Below are 13,307 nucleotides of genomic sequence, written 5' to 3'. Positions count from 1 at the left end.
TTCATAGGTAAACAAATGTGTGCCATGGTGGTTTGCTGCACCTATCAGCCCATCACCTACAAGCCCCACATGCATTAGCTATTTTTCTTGATGCTCTCCCTCCCCCAACCCCACCAACAGGCCCCAGTGTGTCTTGTCCCCTACTCCGTGTCCACGTGTTCCCATTGTTCAGCTTCCACTTATAAGTGAGAACATGCAGTGTTTGGTTTTCTGATCCCGCATTAGTTTGCTGAGGATAATGGCTTTGAGCTCCATCCATGTCCCTGCAAAGGACATGATTTCATTCCTTGTTATGGCTGCATCATATTCCATGGTGTAAATGTACCACATTTTCTTTATCCAGTCTATCATTGATGGGCATTTAGGTTGATTCCCTGTCTTTGCTATGGTAAATAGTCCTGCAATGAGCATATGCATGCATGTATCTTTATAATAAAATGATTTATATTCCATTGGGTATATACCCAGTAATGGGATTGCTGGGTCAAATGGCATTTTCACCTCTAGATTTTTGAGGAATTGCCACACTGTCTTCCACAATGGGTTAAACTAATATACTCTCCCACCAACAGTGTAAAAGCCTTCCTTTTTCTCTGCAACCTCGCCAGCATCTGTTGTTTCTTGACTTTTTAATAATTAATTCTGACTGGCGTGAGATGGTATCTCAATGTGGTTTTGATTTGCATTTCTCTAATGATCAGTGATGTTGAGGTTTTTTTCACATCTTCGTTGGCCGCATGTAGGTCTTCTTTTGAGAAGTGACTGTTCATGTCCTTTGCCCACTTTTTAATTGGGTTGTTTGGTTTTGTTCCTGTAAATTCGTTTAAGTTCCTTGTAGATTCGGGACCTTGAAATTCCCACAGGGAGGCCCTACCCATTGAGGAGGGACGGATCGGAGGTCCAGCCTAAAGAGGTAATCTGGCCACGATCTTCCACTGCGGCTGTGCTTCCCTGTGGGGAATTCGTCCTGGGTCCACTTTGCTCAGTCTTTCCCGTTCCGGCAGTTGCCTCGGTTGCTGGTGCAGGATTCACTCCCGCTTTCTGTTCCTCTCGGTGGAAGCCTCTGATCACAGCTGTTTCTAGTCAGCCATCTTGCCAAGTCATTCTCACATTTTTGTTTTCCTGGAGCATTTTTTAAAATACCAGACAGCCTATAATTTTGTCCTTCCATAATTTAATAAGCAAATAATAACTTTTTTTTTTTTTTTTTTTTTTTACATGGAGTCTCACTCTGTCGTCCAGGCTGGAGTGCAGTGGCATGATCTCGGCTCACTGCAACCTCTGCCTCCCAGGTTCAAGCGATTCTCCTGCCTCAGCCTCCTGAGTAGCTGGGATTACAGGAGCATGCCACCGCACCTGGCTAATTTTTTTTAATATATATTTTTGTTAGAGACGGGGTTTCACCATGTTGGCTGGGCTGGTCTCAAACTCCTGACCTCCAGTGATCCACCCGCCTCGGCCTCCCAAAGTGCTGGGAACACAGGCATGAGCCACCATGCCCAGACAATAATAACATTTTTGAAAACATGACTATGAGTCATAAGCACAACTATAAAAAAATTTTAAAAAATTCTTATTATCTAATTAACCATCCATATTCACATTCTCCTAATTAACGCCAAAGATACCTGTTTGCAACTAGCTTGTTCAGATCAAAATCAACGGTTGTACGTATTGCATTTGATTGTTATGCCTCTTTCATATAATTGAGTCAGGATTTTCCAAATCCACTTTGCTAAACTCTGCCTTTTGATTGGTGTATTTAGACAACTTATATATAAGGAACTTAATGATATGTTAGTATTCAAATCTGCCATTTTATAGCTTATTTTCTATTTTTTTTATTTCTTGTTATTGCCATTCTGTTGGTTGCTTGAATTTTCTTTTCTAGAATTCCATCTTGATTTATTTAAAGCATTTGGGGTGTATTTTTGTGTATAGTTTCTGTAGTGGTTGACCTGGGCATTACAAAATATATATGTAATAATCTACCAGTGTCAACATTTTATGACTTCAAATAAAGTATGGAAACTTCATTCTGTTTAGGAAGCCATCTTCTTCACTCTTAAATATCATTACCTTAAGTATTGTGTTATAATTTTTGTTTCAGTGATCAAATATAATTTAAAATCCTTGTCAGATAATTCCAACATTGAACTTAGTGCAGTGTCAGGTGATTTTCTTTCTCATTCGAGTTGTCATTTCCTTGGTTCTTGGTGTGATGGGTAATTTTCTACTGTATCCTCAACATTTTGTCTAGTATGTTAAGAGACTCTGGGGTCTTCTTTAAATCTTTTATTTTAAATGGCAGTCACCCTGTTTAGATTTATCACATACGTAAGTCTTGGCCAACTTTTTTAGGCTATGGTTCCAATGGCAGTTTAATTTTCAGAGACTTTGTGGTGTTACATTGGACTACTTAACATGTCTGGTGTTTCTCGGGCTCCCACTGGTTCTTGCGGGTGCTGCTTGAGGAAGGAGAGTGATTCCCCTGACTGCTTATTGATAGGTCTCCAAATTGATTCCTCCTCAAACGTAGTGTTGGGCTCGCCTGATGCAGAGGGGCTGATGATGGATCCAGGAGAACAATGAGCCTGCCTGGGCTTCCATCTGTTACTCTGTTGAGGTAGGAAAATACTGGGTCTAGGTGTCCTTGTTCTTTTGAAAGGAGGCATGAGTGTCACCCTGCCACTGTGTTGTTCTTAGGGTCCCAAATCTGTTCATCTTCTTCCACTAGTGTTTAGAGTCCTCCTTTGGTTGTCTCTTGAGTAATTTTCAGGGGTTACAGTTATACTTAGCAGGGAAGAGTGGGAAGAAATGGGTCTATACCGACTTTTATCAACTGAATTCTTCTGAATCCTTTTGATACCATTGCATGATTTCTCTTTGACAGCTCCATTGCTTTCTGATCCACAAAATGTCTGATCCTTCTCAGACATTTCCTTACCCAGATGTGAAATGATACATTTCTCCAAAGACCCTGGTTCCTTCCTGGTAGGAAATGGCATTTAGGACCACAATCTGGCTACACATTGCTTCTATGTGTCTTCACTTGTAGGCCTATTCAGGGAAAAGAAAATATATATATATATTTTTTTTTTTAAGAGAAAAAATAGTCATAATTTAAATTGATGATTCCACTTCAAAATTATGATTATTAAATGACTTTGATTTTAAACTTGTGTTTTTTCCTACGCAAAAATTCTGTTTCTAATATATTCAAAATTACTTATTTGTATCAACTTATAGCATAACTATAATAGTTTCAAAATAAGAATGTAAATATTACTAACAATAATAATGCTAAAAAAGCATAAAAATTATTGTGAGTACTTTCCCTTTAGAATACATCTTACTGGAGGTGCTCAGTTGAAATATGGTGTTTAAAGTCACTTGAAATAATTATTTTCTCTGTGTGATTATGCAATCATTTGATAGAGATATTTTGTTCATTTATTTACACTTGCTCTTAACTTTAGATGTTACTTTTTCCCCTTTTCTGTCAAAATAACTTTTTTAAAGTATATATTTATATAATACCAAATTATGTAGTAAAATATATTCACTTAAGTTTCGTTACCACTCTCCTTTTCTATTTTGTTCTCTGTCTCCCCAGGTAGGATATCATTTTACTTAGGAGTGTGTTTATCCTTTCATTAATTTGTTCTGAAAATATAAGTAACTATATTTCTAAAACGTACCTATACTTTTTAAACAAAAGTTAGCCTGCCCTATATACTCTTACACATCTTGCTTTTATTTTACTTTATTCCATAATTAATTTTATTTTTTTTACTCCATACTAACATGTAGAGTTCTCCCTGTTAAAATAATGAGATTTAATAATAAAATTATAGAATATCTTCCCTCCCCAACATCTTACTACCATATCAACAGTGTTCCCATATAATAGTGGATTAAACCTGAAAGAGCTGCAAGATTCAGATAGACCCTGTCTGAGTAGCAGTCCTCAAGGCACTCAAAGTCAATAAGGGAGACAAAAATAAGGACCCTAGAGGGATTTGAAATCTCTGGCACCTACACCTATATCAAACACTAAACATTGTCCAACGCTGACCCAAACTAACTTAAAACCATACATTAAAATCGTGCTTATCTCAGTTTCCATTATGCAGTATGCAGTGTTCAGCTTTTAACAAAAACTTACAAATCATGTTGGAATGTAAGAGATAACACAATTTGAAGAGGAAAAGAATCAATCAACATTACTACATTCAATATGACAAAAACGCTAGTATTATCAGAGAAGAAAATTTTAAACTGTGATTTATATGATAAGGTTTTTAATAGAAAAAGTAGATAATGTGAAAAATAAGTGAATAATATAAGCTGAGTGATGGAAACTCTAAGCAAGAATTTTTTAAAATGCTAGAAATAAAAATGTGTACAACAGAAACGAGCAATACCTTTAATGGACTTATCAGCAGACTGGGCAAAGCTAAAGAAAGAATCTATGAGCTTGACCACAACCAATACAAACTCCCCACACAAAAACATAGGGAGGAAACTGAATAATAATATTTTAAAAATGAAAAAAATTCAAGAATTGTGGGTATGACATATGCAGATTTGGCATACTAGAAGATAGGAAAGTGAGAACGGAGCAAAACAGTAAGTAATTGAAGTAATAATGGCTGGGAACTTTCCAAAATTAATGACAAATTCTAAACCACAGATGCAAAACACAAAGCCCGATAAGTACCAGACCAACAAACAAAATAAGACAAAACAACAAAACACCTACAGTTAGCCATATCATATCTAAACAGCAGCAAACCAAAGACAAAGAGGACATATTGAAAGAAGACAAGGGAAAAAAAGCCTTACCTATAGAAAAAAAAAGGATAAGAGTTACGGCAGAATTCTCACCAGAAATCATGTACAAAAGAAGAGAATGGGGTGAAATATTTAATGTTCAATAACAAAATTTACCAACTTAGAATTTCGTATCCAGGAAAATTATCCTTTATAAGTGAAGGATAAATAGGAAAACAAAAACTGAGAAAATTTATTGACAACAAACCTGAAAGAAATATTAAAAGATGTTTTTCAGGAAGAAGAAAAATGACATATATATAAGAAACTCGTATCTATATAAAGACAGAAAGAATATTGGAGGAGGAATAAATGAATCTATCATAGAATCAAGTCCTTTATTTTTCTTGTTCTTAATATATATAAAATATAATGCTTTGCCTAAAGTATAGTAGTAGCAATTTATTAGGAGATTATAACATATGGATAAGGAAAATGAATGATAATGAGGTTATAAGAGATGAAATTGGGAATACTTTGTTATAAGGTGACTATACTTTAAATGAAGCAATATAATGTTATTGTAAAATGGGCTTAGATTAATTAAAAATACATATTGCAAGCTCTAGGACAACAACTAAATTTTTTAAAAGAAGTAAAATGTATATGTTAAAACAGGAGATAAAATGGAATCATATAAAATGCCTAATTAAAACCAGAGCCTAGGCATGGTGGCTCACACCTATAATTCCAGCACTTAGAGAAGCCGAGGCTGGGGAATCACTTGAGGCCAGGAGTTTGAAACCAGCTTGGACAACATAGCAAAACCCCATATCTACAAAGAGTTAAAAAATTAGCTGGGTACAGTGGTGCACACCTGTAGTCCAAACTACTCTGGAGGCTGAGGTTGGAGGATCATTTGAGCCCAGGAGTTTGAGGTTACAATGAGCTATGATCACACCACTGTATTCCGGTTTGAGTGACAGAGTGAGACCCTGCCTTTAAAAAAAAAGACCTAAAAATAAAAACTAAATAAATAAAATTATAAAAGGCAGAGAATAAAGGAAAATGCAATGAATAGAAAACAGTTACAAACATAGTAGATATTAATCCAAATGTAAAAATACAAGACCCAACTATACCTTGTCCATGAGAAACCCACTTTAAGCCTGGCCAACATGGCAAAACCCTGTCTCTACTTAAAAATACAAAAATTAGCCTGGCATGGTAGTGCATGCTTGTAGTCCTAGCTACTCAGGAGACTGAGGAAGGCGGATCACTTGAACCCAAGAGGCAGAGGTTGCAGTGAGTTGAGATCATGACACTGCACTCCAGCCTGGGCAACGAGCAAGACCGTGTCTTAAAAAAGAAAAGAAAGGGCCAGGTGCAGTGGCTCACACCTATAATCCCAGCACTTTGGGAGGCCGAGGTGGGAGGATCATGAGGTCAGCAGATCGAGACCATCCTGGCTAACATGGTGAAACTCCGTCTCTACTAAAAATACAAAAAATTAGCCAGGCGTGGTAGTGGGCGCCTGTAGTCCCAGCTACTCCAGAGGCTGAGGCAGGAGAATGGCATGAGCCCAGGAGGCGGAGATTGCAATGAGCCAAGATCGTGCCACTGCACTCCAGCCTGGGCAACAGAGCAAGACTCCATCTCAAAAAAAAGAAAAAAGAAAAAAAAAAGAAAAGAAAGAAACCCACTTTAAATATAAAGATACAGATAGGTTAGAGAGAGAGAGAGAGAGAGATGGAAAAATATATAGCATTCTAATAGCAATCAAAAGAAGGTTGGGATAGCTATATTAATTTCAAAGCACAGAGTTCAGAGAAAAAAAATTTCAGGGATGAAGAGGAACGTTAAATAACAAAGCCATCAGTAATAGGCCAATTCTCCAAGTAAATATAATAATGGCCCTTAATATGTATGTTTCTAACAACAGAGCATCAAAATATGTGAGGCAAAATTGACAGAAATTCAAGGTGAAATATAAAATTCCACTATTGTAGTCAGAGACTTAAGCATCCCTAATTCAGTAATTAATAGATCAAGCACATAGAACATTAGTCAGAATAGAGTTGAGCTGAATATCACTGTCAATCAGCTTAATCTGAATCCAAAAACAGCAGAATACACATTGTTCTCAAGCTCATATGGAACATTCTACAAGATAGACCACACTTAGCAAATTTTAAATAGCAGAAGTCATACAAAGCATGTTTCCAGACCACAATGGAATTAAACTAAAAATCAATACTAGAAATATAGCTGTAAAATATCCAAATATTTGAAAACCTGCCTAAGTAATATAGTCAAAGAAGTCTCAAGGGAAATTTTAAAATGTTTTGACTTAATGAAAATGGAAATACAACCTATTAAAATCTGTGGGATGCAGCAAAAGAGGGAAATTTAAAACATTAAATGCATATATTAGAAAAGCAGAATCTTAAATCAATAATCTAAGCTTCCACCTGAAAAAAACTAGAGAGCAATTTGAACCTAAAAGAAGTAGAGTAAAAGAAATAGTAAATTTAGAGCAAAAAATATGTGAAATTGAAAACAGAAAAACAATAGGGGCAAATCGATAAAACCAAAAGCTGGTTCTAGAAAAGACCAATCTTGCTTATACTTAATGTTCAGAGCTTTACCCTAAACCTATTCTTATTTAATATTAATCTTATTAATCTTCACTTAGCAACTGTCTGAAGGCAGCATGGAGGAGACTTGATATGTGGATTTCTACCCTTCTCTGAGGTTTTATTAAACCAGTGTGGACCTACTCTTACTTAGTATTATACCCCACTCTGTGTGACTTTAAGGCCAACCTCAAAGGTTCCCCTCACTTCCAGTGAGTCTTGGACATGTGATGGAGCTGGGAGGCTTGTACTTTCATGGATATTTTTGTTGTCAACATCTACACGTCTCCAAACAGAAACAGCAATGAGATGTTGTTTTCAGAATTTTGCTGATGTTTCTGGTCACTTTTTATGCTTTCATGGGCTGTAAAATTAAGAACCCCCTGTTGTGACATCTCACAGAACTGTATATTCTAGAAAACCTAGCTTCTCTTTCAATGGCCACAGAGGCAGCATCCACCCACTATTTCTATCTTTGAGTGTTACTGGTGTGTTTTTGCTGTATTTTAAGTCTGTTGAATGAACAATTTTTAAATCTTGGAGCAAGAAAAAATTTAAGATTTGTCTTATCTTAGCCTCCTAACCCATTAGTTTGTGAACTATGTTAACATTACAAGCTTTTGCCCTCTCTTTGTGGATACCAGCTATGGACATTGAGTCGCAGAGAGATAGGTGGTGGGGAAACTAATATTTGCTAACCACATACTAGGTTCTACAATGGTGGGTATTTAATTTTGTCATTTTATTTAAACTTCACACAAATCTATTTGCTAAGTATTCTGACTGCCATTTTACAGATCAAAGAATAATGGTTGTGATAGTTAATATTGAGTGTCAACTTGATTGGATTGAAGAATGCAAAATATTGCTCCTGGGTGTGTCTGTGAGGGTGCTGACAAAGGAGATTAACATTTGAGTCAGTGGACTGGAAGAGGCAGACCCACTCTCAATCTGGGTGGGTACCATCTAATCAGCTGCCAGCACAGCTAGAATAAAGGAGGCAGAACGTGGAAGGACTAGATAGGTTGAGTCTTCCAGCCTTCATCTTTCTCCCATGCTGGATGCTTCCTGCCCTCAAACACTGGACTCGAAGTTCTTCAGCTTTTGGACTCTTGTATATATAACAGTGGTTTGCCACGGGCTCATGGACCTTCAGCCACAGACTAAAGGCCGCACTTTTGGCTTCCCTGCTTTTGAGGTTTTGGGATTCGGACTGGATTCCTTGCTCCTCAGCTTGCAGAGGACCTACTGTGGGACTTCACCTTGTGATTGTGTGAGTTAATACTCCTTAATAAACGCCCTTTCAAATATACATCTATCCTATTAGTCCTGTCCCTCTAGAGAACCCTGACTAATACAATAGCTAAAAGAGACTAAGAAAGATATCCATTATCTACACAGTCAGTGAACAAGAAATCAAGCCCATGGCTAAGTGGCTTTATGTAACTACAGTTTCTACCCATTAGACGCCATTGCTGGCATAAGCATCATGGCATCTGTCTGGAACAAGGCAGGGAATTCAGGGCATATCTACCCAAGCACTGGCAACCCTGACCATGAAGAAATCTATTTAACCTTTTCCACTCACTAGATACTATTTAAGGATCATTCACATATCAAAGAGTAGCTTTCTGGGAAAATAATCCAAAGTGAGAAGAAGTGAAAAGGGAGTTTTAAATCATTCTATGGATGACAATGGCAGGGATGTGTAATGAAGGGGCCAATCTTCCTGGGAGCCACTAGCAGTTGCAGCTGACTGCCTTTAACTTCAATCCACACATTCAAAACAATGGTTGCAAGGAGAGATGTTTGCAAGGCCAAGCATAGCAACACTGGCTTCCACCCTTGGTAAATGGTGGCAAAGACGGTGGTAGGGGAGAACAGTGTGAAAAGAATAAAAACTATATGGCAGCCAGATGTTCAACTCACAATAAGTAATTTTTCAGTGTCACTTTCACAGCTCACAGATCCTGGATCTTCTGCTTTGAAGAAAGTTTGGGCTTTGGCAGAATCGGGTGCTATTAGCCCAAAGAATGAAGCTCATGACTTAAGAGTTTCCATCACAACTCTTGTCAGGCGAAGCATTCTTTCCCAGTCACACCTCCCTTTGTCTCTGGGTTTCAGGAGCAAAAGTTCTGCAAGAGTCTCTAAGGTGAGTCAGTGCCTGTGAGCCCTGGTTGCTCTTCCAATTTAAGACCTCAGGGTTGAAATAAAGCCAGACTATGGAGCAAACCCTAATCCCTTGGAGTTTGGATGTTTGTTCATGCAGAATTTAGTGCTGTCTCAACAGACAGGCACAAACATGTTTCTTAAAGCAGGGGTGAAAGGCATGCGAGGCAGGAAGAAAATATCAAATTAAGCATTTGGGAGAAGCTTCAGTTCCCTTCTCTAGTTCTACAAGAGTGTGTAGAAAACCAATATACATTGTAAACCAAAAATAAAATCCTACATCCCCCAAATGACTGAATGGACCCCTCTGGCCCAAGGGGAAGCTGAAAAACTAAATTCCTGACCATGATGGGAAAAGAGCTCAGACATACCTCATTATACCCCCTCACTTTTGGAATTTAGGCACAACTGACCAGCATTAACATTAAAATAGAGATCATGTAACTGCTAAAGCAGACTCTTTGTGTCAACAAGATACCAAATTCTAACCTGAATCTGGGATAGCATCACATGACACATCGCATGCCCTAAAGGAAATCAAAATATTTTACCCCAAAATATAATATAGTTATATAGTTCTCTGACATATATTTCTTTTTCTTTTTCCTTTTTTTTTTTTTGAGACAGAGTCTCACGCTGTCACCCAGGCTGGAGTGCAGTGGTGCAATCTTGGCTCACCGCAACCTCCACTTCCCGGGTTCAAGCGAGTGTCCTGGCTCAGCCTCCCAAGTAGCTGGGTTTATGGGCACCCGCCACCACACCCAGCTAATTTTTTGTATATTTAATAGAGACGGGGTTTCACTATGTTGGCCAGGCTCATCTCGAGCTCCTGACCTCGTGATTTACCCACCTGGGCCTCCCAAAGTGCTGGGATTACAGGCATGAGCCACCTCGCCCGTCCTCTCTAACGTATTTTTAAATGGCCCTGCAAAGCCCTCTCTTGTGGCAGAAATTAGCCTCTGTATAGAATCTCCTCTTACTAGGTCTTTACTGGATCCAGAAGAGATTTAACTGAGATTCCAAAACCTTTTAATGTCCAAAGAAAGGCATTTACCACCCTTCCTCTCTGAAGCCTGCTGCTTAGAGGTTTCATCTACGTAACAAGAACCTTGGCTTCTACAACCTTCCCCATCTTAACTCAAGCATTTCTTTCTACTGAATTCAACTTTTTCGACAAAGCTTAACTCTTTCAAGCAATTACCAATCAGAAAATCTTTGAAATTACCTGTGACCTGTAAGCCCCACCCCTGCCAATTGCCAACCTGCACTTTCTGGGCTGAACCAATGTATACCTTACATGTATTAATTTATGTTTTTGCCTGTAACTTCAGTTTCCCTAAAATGTATAAAACCACGCTGTAACCCAACCATCGCAGGCACATTTTCTCAGGACCTCTTGAGATTGTACACCAAGCCATGGTCAGTCATATTGGCTCAGATAACCTCTTCAAATATTTTAGAGTTTGGCTTTTTTCATCAACATCAAACATAATTCTCTAAATAAGTTTTATACAGAATTTCCCAAGGTTTAATTCACTGTAAGAACACAGATTGAAATATAAAGCTTCTCTCTCTGAGTGGTGACATTACGGGCAATTCTACTTTTCCTTTGCATATGTATTTCTCAAGTTTTCTGCAATGATATTGCTTACAAGAGAATGACAGAGGAAGGAAGAATGGGAGGAAAATCAGATAACTTCAAACCTCACTATCTAGTACTGCTCAATTCTACCTTGGTAACTGAAGCTGGACATCCATTAGTATATTTTCCAAATATGCTTTTGTTGACAAGACACAAATTAAAATGTGACTATAAACTGGCATGGGAATCTGCACCTCAATTTCAATAGCAAGAAGAAAAACAAGGCGTTGAGCAAATGAAAGAGCATAAACACAAGGAAACATAGGGGAAAAAACAACCCCAGGAAGAGCATGGCAGAAATAATGGGACTCACCAGCATCCATTCCAGTCTCTAAGTCTAAACCAATCATAGCAGTTTCGCCCCCTGTGTGTGACTGGTTCAGGAACGGGTCTCTAATCCCATTCTGACCTCAGAGACTGGAGTCTACCAGCCTGAGGGTGAAGATGACTCCCAGGCTGGCAGAGCAGAGGCCTCTAAAAAGCATGATGGTATCAGGAAAGCTCTGATCAGCCACTGCATTGTCTGCCCCTCTGTGATGTAAATAATGCTTGCCATCACTATTTGAAGCCAATTTGAGGTGTGTGTTCTGCTACTTACTACCGAACGTGCCTTATTTGCACAAATGGCCATGCACACTTCCTCTTCTTCACAATTTTACCTAAGGAATGAACTTATTTTGCAATCCTGTCACACTAGTAATCTTTTCTTTTGAAAAAAGTGGGGTATTGGTTACTCTGTCATGATGATTTGTGCCCTAGTTATTTTTTGTATTTGTCCTTTTTCTTCAATCTTGCATATGCCCATTATGAAATTCCACCTCCTGATTTTCTTATGATTGTTCATTGCGCATGGTAAAAACGTAACATTAATTTATTGCCTGTAACTGAAGAATTATGTACATAAAGCACACATTAACATGTTAACTTATTAGGACTAATATAGTCAATTAAAATGGAAATGTTCATTTATTTGAAGGATCATGTGTCAATCTTGCTTTGGAAAAAATACTGGCATGAAATCTAGCAATAAAGAAACACACACACACATACACAAATATTAACCACTTAATTAGTGCATTTATAGTTTCCTTGACAATCTTAAGATTCTGAATTACTTAGTAAAATACAAAAAGTACAAAAAATGTAAAATTTACTTGTGTACCAGAATTAACAAATATTAACATTTTGCCAATTTTTATTTCAAGCACTTTCTATTAAAAAATAGGAGATTAAGGATGAAGTTGAAGTTTATTCCTCCCACAACTTGTTTCTCTATTTTCCTTCCTAAAAGTATCATGAAGTTTTTAAAAAATGTTTTAATATACACATTTATCCCAATGAACAAATTATAATATCACTTTATTTCTCCTTTTCTTCTTTTTAATTTTAATTTTTTTAGACGGAGTCTTGCTCTGTCACCCAGGCTGGAGTACAGTGGCAAGATCTCAGCTCCCACCTCCAGAGTTCAAACAATTCTCCTTCCTCAGCCTCCCAAGTTGCTGGGATTACAGGCATGCACCATCACATCCAGCTAATTTTTGTATTTTGAGTAGAGACAGGGTTTCACCATCTTGGCCAGGCTTGTCTCGAACTCCTGACCTCAGGTAATCCACCAGCGTCAGCCTCCCAAAATGGGAGTAATGCCTGGGATTACAGGCATGAGCCACCGTGCCCAGTCTCTTTCTCCTTTTCTGATGGTTGTACAAAAATTCTTTCTATAGCGTGGATACGATCTTGAATCTGCTACATGTGTTGTAAATACATTCTCCCAGCCTCGTCTTTTAAATTTGATTATAATGTATTTCTTTCTTTCTCTTCTTTCCTTTGTTTTTGTTTTGATAGAGATGCTTTTCATTTGATTTAACTTATTTACCTTCTCATTTGTGTCTTGGGTTGTTTTTGTCTTAAGAAATTTTCTATTTTAAAACTATTTCGACTTTCATATTTTCTTACACATTTCTAGAGTATTTCCCTTGGGATTCGTGTGTGTATGGATGTGTGTTTATTCTAAATGTCTTTTTGTAAAGTATTTTAACTATGACTTTATTGTTCATTTTTAATTTAACAGAATTGTGATCAGAGCA

General features: G+C 37.6%; 1 long non-coding RNA gene across 1 annotated transcript in view; it reads right to left on the bottom strand.

Annotated features, from left to right (window-relative positions):
• LOC129527273 (uncharacterized) overlaps positions 1 to 11,802 on the bottom strand; it is a 49,035-nt gene extending 37,233 nt beyond the window's left edge. Inside the window, exons 1-2 of the long non-coding RNA XR_008672251.2 lie at positions 11,537 to 11,802; positions 2,948 to 3,060 (exon numbers count right to left, since the gene is read on the bottom strand). This is a non-coding gene — a long non-coding RNA (uncharacterized lncRNA). The remainder of the gene's footprint in view (positions 1 to 2,947; positions 3,061 to 11,536) is intronic.
• Between the last annotated feature and the right edge of the window lie 1,505 nt (positions 11,803 to 13,307).

This window comes from Gorilla gorilla, chromosome 16, assembly GCF_029281585.2.
Source record: "Gorilla gorilla gorilla isolate KB3781 chromosome 16, NHGRI_mGorGor1-v2.1_pri, whole genome shotgun sequence".
In the NCBI taxonomy this organism is placed as follows: Eukaryota; Metazoa; Chordata; class Mammalia; order Primates; family Hominidae; genus Gorilla; species Gorilla gorilla.
Note: the sequence above shows the minus strand (reverse complement) of the source record. Positions and strands in the feature narration are given on the sequence as shown.